The following is a 10650-nucleotide window of genomic DNA, read 5'->3' on the forward strand; positions in this document are numbered from 1 at the left end:
TTTCCCTCATTGGATGGTCTTGGCATCGATGTCGAAAGCCAACTGCCCATAAATATATGGGGTTATTTTTGGACTCCCTATTCCGGAGGTCTGTTTTACCTCTCCTTATGCCAGTACCACACTATTTTGATTATTCTGACTTTATAGTAACTTTTAAACTTGGGGATTATGAGTCCTACAACTTTACTTTTCTTTTACAAAATAATTTTGGCTATTTGCGGGGGGGGGGGTCCCTTAAGATTCTGTATACATTTTAGGATCAGGTTTTTTATTCTGTGAGAAGGTCGATGTGATTTTGATAGGGATTACGTTGAATTTGTAGATCACACTGGGAAGTATTTCTGTCTTAACAATAGTGTCTTCCAATGCATGGGCATAAGATGTCTCCCTATTTATTAAAGTCTTTTAAAATTTCTTTCAGCAATATTTTGTAGTTTTAATTTACAAGTCTTGAACCTTTTTGGTTGATTTTATTCCTAAGTATTTTATTCTTTTTAATGATATTGTAAATGAAATTTAAAATTTCCTTTTTGAATTACTCATAGCTTGGGTGTGGAAATATAATTCATTTTTGCATGTTGATCTTATTGCCTGCAACTCTGATGGATTTGCTTATTAGTTCTCATAGTTTTTTGTAAATTCTTTAGTGTTTTCTTCATATAACACCATGTCATCTGTGACATATCTTAGTTCTTTCTTTCTGGTTTGGATGCCTTTTATATATTTTCCTGTCTAATTGCTGTGGCTAAAACTATGGTGAACAGAAGTATTGAAAGTGGGCATCCTTGTTTTGTCCCTAATCTTAGAGGGAAAGCTTTTAGACTTTCATCATTGAATGTGATGTTAGCTATGGGTTTCTCATATATATCCTTTATTATGTTAACAAAGTTCTCTTCTAATCCTAGTTTATGTATTTTTTTATCTTGGAAGGGTGATAGATTCCTCAAATGCCTTTTTTCCCCTGCATGCATAATTTTTTTTAAAGATTTGGAAACAACACTCAAAGATTACCCTATATTTATTCTCGAGTTCATGTTTAAAACATACCAAAAAAAGAAAGTTTTATTTTCCACCGTGATTGACTGCCATTAGCCTTTCTTAAAGTCAGTAAGGAAACTAACAGCTAGTATTTGGCTGGGGAAGTTTTTAAACAAAGACAGTCTGAGGATTTCCAGAATTTGTCATGGAATCAATCATGGCAGGGAAACGGGTGGGTCTGGTTGTAACGACTTCCTCATTCCTGTATCATTTCACCCTCAATGAAGAACACTATGATACTGGTAGCTTCATATCTTGCCAACAGAATATATATGTTACTCAAAAGATACAACAAGGACTAGCAGCTCTTTTGACTAGATGAATTCAATTGTCAAATTACTGAGGAAACAGAAAAATCTCCACTGGACCGTACAGGCATAACACAAGAGACTTGAGAAAGAAAAACAGAGAAAATCCTCCATGACAACATCATCGGGGAAGTGAAAAGCAATTTGAATGGAGAGCTTTATAAATGTGAGCTCCTTTAAGGCAGCTTAGGTCAAATTTATCTATTTTTTAAAAGATTTGCAAAAAAAATCAATAGAAAGCTAGTTTATTAAAACTGTTGCAAAGAAAGGGAAAAGAGATATACACATATTTCTACAATTAGGAATGAAATATGAACCACAATGAGTTACCACTTCACACCTACTAGGATGTGTATAGTTTTAAAAACAAGTGCTGGTGAGGATGTGGAGAAATTGTAACTCTCACACTTGGCTGGGTAGAATGTAAAAGGGTGCAGTTGCTGTGGAAAGCAGTTTCTATCCTAGCCTCCTGTGTTTTTCTTTCTTCTTTACAGAGCCTACCCACCAACAAGTCCCAATACTTACAACACCTCCTCCAGGAAGCCCCACCTCACTGCTCTCTCCCTACTGAAGTTACCTCCTGTGTTTTTTGAATACTGACTTATGACTCTTTGTTAGACATCATCTTGTATTGCTCTCAACCTATTTAATGTGCACTTTTTCATCCACCAAACTGTGTCTTCACCACTCTACCTCATTACAGATATTGCAGGTGCGGTTCCCTAGGACACAGATGCTAGGATGGAGACTGATGTGCAGGAAGTTTACTGGGGTGTGACTCAGAGGAAAACATCACCTTCTGGGGCTGAGTAGAAGCTGTGCTGAGACGCAGTCTCCAAGAAGTCACAGTTAAGCCCCTTGGTTCTGAAGCTGAGATGACCCATCTGAGTCTCAGGTTGGGAAATGTGGGCTAAGACTTTATACTGCGTGTTGATCTTGGCTGAAGGGTCCTGGCAGGGGCTGCAACCTGGGCCAGGAGCTTCCCTCAGTGAAGGCAATTCCAGAGGATCTCGGGGGTATAGGGGGCTGTTGGCAGCAGCTTCCCCAGCAGCCAGAGGACAGAGTCCTTCTATCCTAAAAGTGGAACTGGGTGTCAACCCTGAGGGCTAAAAGTAAGTCAGGAAAGAAAAGGGGAGACAGATGGAAAAGAGAAAAAAGGGGAGGGGTCCATCAGTTTACCTTGCGTCTTGTTTGGAGCCAGATGTAATAAGGTAGTCACTTCCTTATTAGGGCAACGAGCTGCAAGGAGGCGAGAGAACCACCATGCAGGGTGGTGAAGTGTCCTGTCTAAGGGGCTCTGCTGGTCACTGGCTGAGCCAGGATTTGTGCCCACGAGTGTTAGGCCCAGCCTGAGTCCCCCTTCACTGTCCTCCTGGTTGGCACACTGAGCTTCCAGTAACGTCATCATTTGGAAAGTATCTGGAGATGCTGAAGGAAAAGTGGGCACAAAACCAAGAAAGACAATTTTGCAAATCCTCTGCTTTCTCTGTAATCCTTAAAGGCTGAAAGAAAAAGTTCACAGAAGGAAAATAATTCTGTGCACGGTAGAGGTATTTCTGAAAGGTAAACGTTGCCTAAAATGAGCATATCCAGAGACCAGACTTTCTGTAAAGCTCAGAAAAGAATTCAAACTTTTTGAGATACAAAGAGTGTGCCTGGAATATGCTGGAAATCTGAAATTACAAACATCAAAGAAAGTCCATGGTGGAGGCATGATAATGACTCCCTCTTACCACTCGAAGAAGATCAAATTCCAGTGACGAGAAAGATCCAAATGACAGCGGCAGGGAGGAGGAAGTGGGAAGCAGAGGTGAGCCCAGCTGGCATGATTTGGGCAACTTGAAAGTATTATTCCTGCTTCCAACTTCCAAAGCTCATTTAGCGGTCAGTTATCACACCAGGGGAATAGGGACCCCGGAGGCCATTCCTGCAGCTCAATAATCTGAATTTATCTCAGAACACCACTCCTCTCTCCTGCTTCCCCCCACACTGGGAAAGAATTAAAGTCCAAGGCTTCTAGAAATCATAAAACCTTCTTCCCCCAAGGATCTTGGGCAGAATTGGGGTTTTCATCCAAGAGCGTGAGGCAGGACAGTGAGTGAGGGATTTTTCCTAGAATCTGTACTTAAATCCATGCCTTTTTCAAAATATTTCATGCTTTTCTCTCACACTTTGCAGTTAAAATTCACCAGGAAGCTAGAGATTGGTAGGATATTTCTTTGTGGCTCTCTGTATTCATCCTATAAAGCTGTGAATTAAATTTACCAAATATCATCTGATCTTGATTTATTTTTCTAACCTGTACTTCTCTCCATGGGGTGTTTCCTAGTTCACCTTTCTGAATGAAGAGACTCGGAGACCTTTGATTTATTTTGTTTTCTAAGCACAGTTTTCTTTTGCTCCTCTGGGGTTAGAAATGGCAACCATTGGTCATTCTAGGGTTGACGGCTCAGTTACAGGTGTGTGTGAGCTCAGTCACTCAGTTGTGTCCGACTATTTGCAACCCCATGGACTGTAGCCCACCAGGTTCTTCTGTTGGTGGGATTTTTACAGGCAAGAATTCTGGAGCAAGTTGCTATTTCCTCCTCCAGGGGATTGAACTCACATCTCCTGTGTCTCCTATATTGGCAGGCTGATTCTTTACCACTGAGCCACCTGGGAAGATCCGGAGTTAAATCAACTGGTCCTTGAAGCTCAGATAGGGTGAAGGATAAAAATTAGCCTGCAGAGGGGAATGGTGAGTAATTCCAGATCTCATTACAGCCCTCCATCTCAATTTTGCCTTTCTGCTTAAAATGTAGAAGCCCACCTAGAAGACAACCACTCTCTTCCATGCTCCCCCTTGTTTTCCTTATTCTGCTTTAACTCCTTCCCATGTGAGGAGGTAGCCTATGGGAACATGAGCCAGAAGACAGAGCTCTCAGTTCAGTGGGGCCAACCTGGGATGTGACCTATTGGTGCAAGGTCCTGGTGGTAGTCTTTATTATCATTATTGACACTGGAGAACTTTCAGCTGTAGGCCAAGAATCTTTGCTAGAAGTCCTTGCGTTAGTAAGAAAGGAAGGATTTTCAAGGGTTGAGGTTTGAATGGGGAAAAAACATTACCTTGTTTATCATGGAAAAGAAAGCAGCTAGGGAGAACATGGAGCCCACCTGCTAATTAAAACTCTTAAGACTTGTAGGAGGAACAATTATCATAAGGCACTCTCTCTCCCACGTTCCAGCAAACAAATTAGCTTCAACACCCACATGGTAGAAAAACAAACGTCAATTATGCCTGGATGCTTCCTTGAACAAGCTTTCTCTTCCCTATCTCCATCTGATCGTTAATGTTACTTTAATAGTGGGTTGCAGATAAGAAAAATTATTTTCACTCACTTTTATTCTAAAGCAAAGCCACCAGCAGTGGGGAGAGTGGGATCAACTCAAACCCAGATTAACTCCTCCTTGTGTGTGAGGTGAGAAAAAATACCTTTTTCAACTCCAGATAGAACACAAATCTCTGGGTGGCTGAGGACCAGTGATAGTCATTCATAGCATAGGACAGGAATATGCTTTTAATTGTTAGATTTCAATCTAAAATATAATTGAAGAAATATGCCTTAAAATAGTTTCATAAACGCAGATGGCATTATAGCATATGTTAATATACAGAGGATGTGTTTCTAGATGTATTTCTAACTATAGATATAATGGGGTACCTGGCTGAGACTAGCCCTCATGCTTTTTAAAACCCTGATAAAGACCAGCAGTGGGTGTGAGGAGGAGAGATGGATATTTTAAGGTCACAGGCAGTTATTGCTTTCTTTGGAGGAGCAGGCCTGTATATTTCACCTTTGCTGGCAGGCAGCTCCTCTGAGCATTTTGGTTATGCCAGGACCGGAGCACAATCCTTTCAACAGAGAATTTTAGGAACCACAAGGAGGGAAACTGGTTTGCATGGTTCCATAAAAGAGCATGTTCACTGTGTGTGAACTCCTGGTCACATTTCCTTTAGGGGAAAAAATATTCTCCAAATATGGATTTAGACTATTCAGTCCTTACATTTTGTTTATTCTTGAGAGGTGTGTGTGTGTGTGAGTGCATGCTCTTGAGGAAGCATTCTTGTTCAAGAATTTAACAGCTGTATTAGGAGCAAAAAGGAGCTGGGACAGTAGCAGGAAGGACGCAGTGAGACGTCTTCATTTCACACTTGCTTTATAAAGCTTCACACAAAGCGTCATTGTGACTGAATAACTGCTTCCAAGTGAGGACAGAGACTAAGGAAAGGCCTTAGGAGGATGGTTTGTTTCTGATGGGAGTAGACATCCTAAGGGCCAGACACCCCAAAAATGGGCTGGGCTGTGAAGACTGAGGGGTTGAGGCTGGAACTCCAGACTGGTGCGAACTCCTCGTGGGCCCCCACTTGGAGGGAGCTTATCACCTACAATGGGGTGATTCGGAACAGCCATATCCATTGCTCAGTGCTGTCTTCTGTGTGATTCCTGGGCAACTAAGCCAGGGGACCATGCCAATGTTGAGGAACTTTCTCTGGAAAGAGGTAGGAAGGGAAACTAGTAGGACTAAGACTTCTGTGGTGGAGCAGGACATTTGAGATGGGAGATGCTGGCCAGAGGACAAGTCTGAATCACCCAAGTCAGTGGTTCTTAGCTGCACTGGTTTTGATCCCCAGGGAACGTCTGGAGACATTTGTGGTTGTCACACCTGGGGAGATGCTTCTAGTATCTAGTGGGTGGAGGTCAAAGATGCTGCTAAATATCCTATAACAACTAACCCCACCCCCCACAGCAAAGAATGATCTAACCCAAAATGTCAACAGTGCTCAGATTGAGGAACTCTGGCTTAGACAGAGCTAGTAAATGCACTTGGATGTTCATATGCAAATACAATGTAAGCTGAGTCCTTAATAATCCAAAAGAAAAGGTTGTCTGGCAAGAAAACAACACAAATGTGTCTGTTGAGGATCTAGCGTGTGTCAGATTTTGTCATGTGTTTTGGGGTTCTGGAAGCCAATAGGACAAACTTCTTTTCCTTGTGGAATTTATAGTTGGGAGAGGAGACCCCTAAGAATCGTGTATGTTTCTGATCATAATTATGCTATTGGCTCTTGTGAATTAACTCATTGACTTCTCCCTATAACCCTGTGAAATATGTGCTCCTATAATAACCCATTTAATAAGACACTAAAGCCTATGGACGTAAGTACCTTGTCCAGGGTCCCGCTGCTGACAGTGAGTCCCAGTCTTTATAGCTTTTAAAATTGTTTTTATCATCAAATAGACTTTAGAGCTTCACTAGCTATGTGATTTTGGAAGCTTAATTTATCTTGCTTCTTTTATGTGTAGAATGGAGATAATGAAAGTATCATAGAAAGTTGTTGAGAAAAGTAAATATGTTGATTGATAGAAAGTGTTTGCACATAGTGAAGGCTAATAAGTCGTGTAAGGAAAGTGAAGAGAGAAGAGCTGAAAACCTGCTTTAGACCAGTGGCCCCCAAAGTGTGATGATAGGATCAGCAAGAACATCTGGGAGATTTTTAGAAATGCAAGCTCCTGGAAATTCCTGGTAGTCCAGGGGATAACCATGCTCCCAGTGCCAGGGGCCAGGGTTCAATCCCTGGTCTGGGAACTAAGATCCCACATACAGCAACTATTGAGCCCTCGCACAACTTGAGAAGCCTGTGCAATGAAGACTCAGAACAGCCAAAATAAATAATTTTTTAAATTATTTTTTAATTTAAAAATTGCAAACTCTTGCCCCCAGCTCAGGCCCAACTCTGGGACTGGGCCCTATAATCTGGGTTCAACAAGCTCTGTGGGTAATTCTGATGCAGGTTGAAGTTCAAGAACTCATGCATGAGACCCTTCTGAGGGCAGTGGTGTTTAAGCTGTGACATGGGAGTGCTTCTTTACCCAGTCCTAACTTCCTCCCCAACTACAAACTGTTTTGTTTTGTTTTTTCAGTTTTTTTGGAACTCTATATTTCCTCCCTTCCCTTTTGCTGTTTCTTCACTTTTGCTTGGCTTCTTCTTGACCAATCCCTTCTCCTTACCATCTATGACCAGCTATCTTCCTTGATACCCTTCCACACCCTCAACTGCTCTCCACCTGTTACCAAGTCTGAGATCGCTCTGCTCCCGCAAGATAAGTCAATGAATCTGAGCAAGGTGTTGGGGTCAGGAAAGGACTTTATCCAGCTGACCCATGGATGGAGAAGATGGAAGGCTAGCACCTCAAAATAACCATTTTTTTCCAGGCCTGTTTGCCAGGTTCTTTCATGGATCAGGCATGGGAGGGAGAGGTGAAGAAAACAAAGTTAAAAAAACTATTCAGTCCTTGCAAATGTCCCCTAGAATGGCAAACCTCAGGCAGAGGAATGTTTTAGTTTCACTTCCTTACAGTCCTGCTCAGGTGGGCCGCTCAGGTTATCTCCCTGAGGCAGGCCATTATGTATGCTTACAAAAGGGGCAGGATTCGGGTTAAAGTCACAGAAGCAGATTCAGTATAAATTCAAAATTAACCCTTCCAGTTTACACACCTTCAGTGAGTTAGTTCTTGACTCTCATTTCTTCACTTGCTCATTCATTCACGCATGTATAGATGCTCACTGAGCCAATGGGAACAAGGGCAAGGAGAACCCAGCCATATCCTCAGGATCCCTGCTGCCTTTCAGTGAGAGGCAGAAACACAGTCCTGTCCCAGGACTGCCTCAGGGGCCAGCCAGAGCAAGGTCACTGCTGAGGCTGGGGCTGAGGCAGAGGTGGGGACCAGGACCAGCTTCTCAAAGGAGGTGACACTTAACTAGGTCTGAGAGTTGATGAACTGATCGGGTAGGAAAAGAGCCTGATAAAATAATGTTAAAAACCATCTGGAGAGCACAAGGGCAATAATACAAAAGGACAAAGGCTTTTTTTAATAAAAGCAGAAGAAGGTCATTGCGGGAGATGCCTGGAAGCACTAAAGCATGGAATCCTCTGATTAAAGATGAAGGAAATGTTCCACCTCTGTTTTCTTTAAAAGTAACACCTGACAAACCAGAAGTGAATGAACTGCAGGCACTTGCATATCCGTCTCTGCCGGTCCCTTTGTTTTGTTCTTTTGTCTGCAAGCTTCTGCTCACCCCTCTTCCTCAGATGGCTATGCCTCCATCCTCCTCTTCCACCTCCCCCAGGGAAAGTCCTCCTGTCTTTTAGTGTCCAGGTCAAAAGCTGCACCCTCTCTGCTCCTTCTCATTGGAAGTGACTCCTCTCCCGCAGTAAAACCAGATACCTTTGTTTCTACTTCTAATCAGCTGTTGGCACATTCTGCTGCATTCTAGTCCCATCACAGATAGATTTTGTTCTGTGTTGGATGAAAAGTCTTCAGGGTCAGAATAATATCTCACCTGCCTCTGAACCTCCCAATGTCTTGCCCCCAACAGTCAGGACTGGGTTTTGCTGCACAGAATCACACACGACCCGGGTATGAGAAGGCAGATCACCATTTCCTGCTGGGACACACACAACAATGAGTCCAGAGAAATCAAAAAGTTAAATTCCTAAATCTATCCATAAACTTTAGTAACAGAAATAAAGGGCAGGAAAGTAACATCATTACAAAGTAAATTAAGAACCTCGGTGGAGACAAAATCAATGGGTCCTATCATATAAAAGAAAAAAATTTACTCAACAAAATGTAATAAAATTATAAATGCAAAGAGAGGAATGACAGGAAAAAAAGTATATGACAACAACAAGGATGAAAATCTGCTCTTTAATTACACTGAAATTGATCAATAGCCATAAGATCAGTATCCAGATTCTGATATAAAGTAGTTAAAAAGGGGATGAACAGTTTCTACACAATAATATATACATAATAAAAATCACCATGTGGAAAAATCAGGGTTTTTTTAGCCATTGAAGAAAAGCAAAATAAAACAATTAAAATAAAATATTATACCCCAATTAAACATTTTTTTTCCTAACAAAAAATTGATTTTGGTAGGACTCTAGGTCTCTCTCTTGTTTCTCCAATGCCAGAGCTAACACAACAGTGAATCCATTAAATCTCTCTAGGGTACACTTTGAAAATATGTAAAAAGAGCAATCACACAATTCCTACAGTTCTACTCAGTTACTAAATTTGGGAGGAAAATATATCAAGGAAATAATCTCAAAAGGGTGAAAGAATTCTGCTAATTATAATTTTTAAAACACTTTTATTTGTTTATTCATTTTTGGCTGTGCTGGGTCGTCCACTGCTGCTCAGGCTTTCTCTCTAGCTATGGCGAGTGGACTAGTTGCAGTGTGCAGGCTTCTCAATGTGTGGCTTCTCTTGCTGCAGCTCACGAGCTCTAGGGCACGCAGGCTTCTGTAGTGGTGGCACATGGGCTCAGTCGTGGCAGCTCACAGGCATCTAGAGCACCGGCTCAGTAGTTGTGTATGGGCTTAGTTGCTCTTCAGCATGTGGGATCTTCCCGGACCAAGGACTGAACCCAAATCTGCATAGGCAGGCGAATTCTTTTACCACTGAGCCGCCAGGGAAGCCCTGCTAATTGTAATTGGAAAATCAGCAAACCAAAGGCCTGACAAGAACTGGGCAGGGCCTAGGAGTTTACCCTGTTTGCAGGCTAACAAGCCACCATGTAACTTTTTCATAGATGCTGTCATCCCAGGCCAAAGGCAGAAGACTATTCCTCTGGGCAGAAGCTGCAGCCGGAGCTCCATGCTCATGTGTACTGCTCTCCACGTTTCCCAAGTCCATGGGGTTCTAGAAAGGGCCCCAGGCTGGAGCCTGCATAGGCAGGGGGCTGGGTTACAGAGAGGAACACTTAGCTTGGGGGACTCCTCATGGTCATAGTAATGGAAGCAAGCTTGCCCTTGGCCCAGGCGGAGGGACTCCTTCACTCTGTAAGGTGGCTTGCTGCACAAACAACTCTAAGAGATAGCCTGGATGATAATGAATCATGATAAACTTGGCCTGCCCTATATGAATGTGCAGGGGTTTTAGGGCCCTGGATCACCTCTCCCAACTGTGCTTCATTTACTCATTCAATATATCCATTCAAATTTATTGTCACCTTCTATGTACCTGGCACTAAAATACAGTTGACCCTTGAACAACAGGGGTGTGAACTGCACAGGTACACTTATACACAGATTTTTTTTTTCCTATAAATACCTCTTACAGTACCATTCAACCAAGCAGTTGGTTGAATCAGTGGATGTAGAATTGCAGATAGGAGGACTGATTGTAAAGTTATAGGTATATTTTCCACAGCGCAGCACCCCTAATCCCCAGCCCCAGGGTCAACTGTAGATGCT

At 42.3% G+C, this 10650-nt stretch overlaps 1 long non-coding RNA gene across 1 annotated transcript; it reads right to left on the bottom strand.

Moving 5' to 3' along the window:
- Positions 1-738: 738 nt before the first annotated feature.
- LOC129646531 (uncharacterized) lies at positions 739-3218 on the bottom strand. Its single transcript, XR_008712008.1, has 3 exons — positions 3080-3218; positions 2526-2774; positions 739-2420 (listed from the first exon to the last, which is right to left on the bottom strand). It is a non-coding gene; the product is annotated as an uncharacterized LOC129646531 (long non-coding RNA).
- Positions 3219-10650: the final 7432 nt, after the last annotated feature.

This window comes from Bubalus kerabau, chromosome 3, assembly GCF_029407905.1.
Source record: "Bubalus kerabau isolate K-KA32 ecotype Philippines breed swamp buffalo chromosome 3, PCC_UOA_SB_1v2, whole genome shotgun sequence".
Lineage (NCBI taxonomy): Eukaryota > Metazoa > Chordata > Mammalia > Artiodactyla > Bovidae > Bubalus > Bubalus kerabau.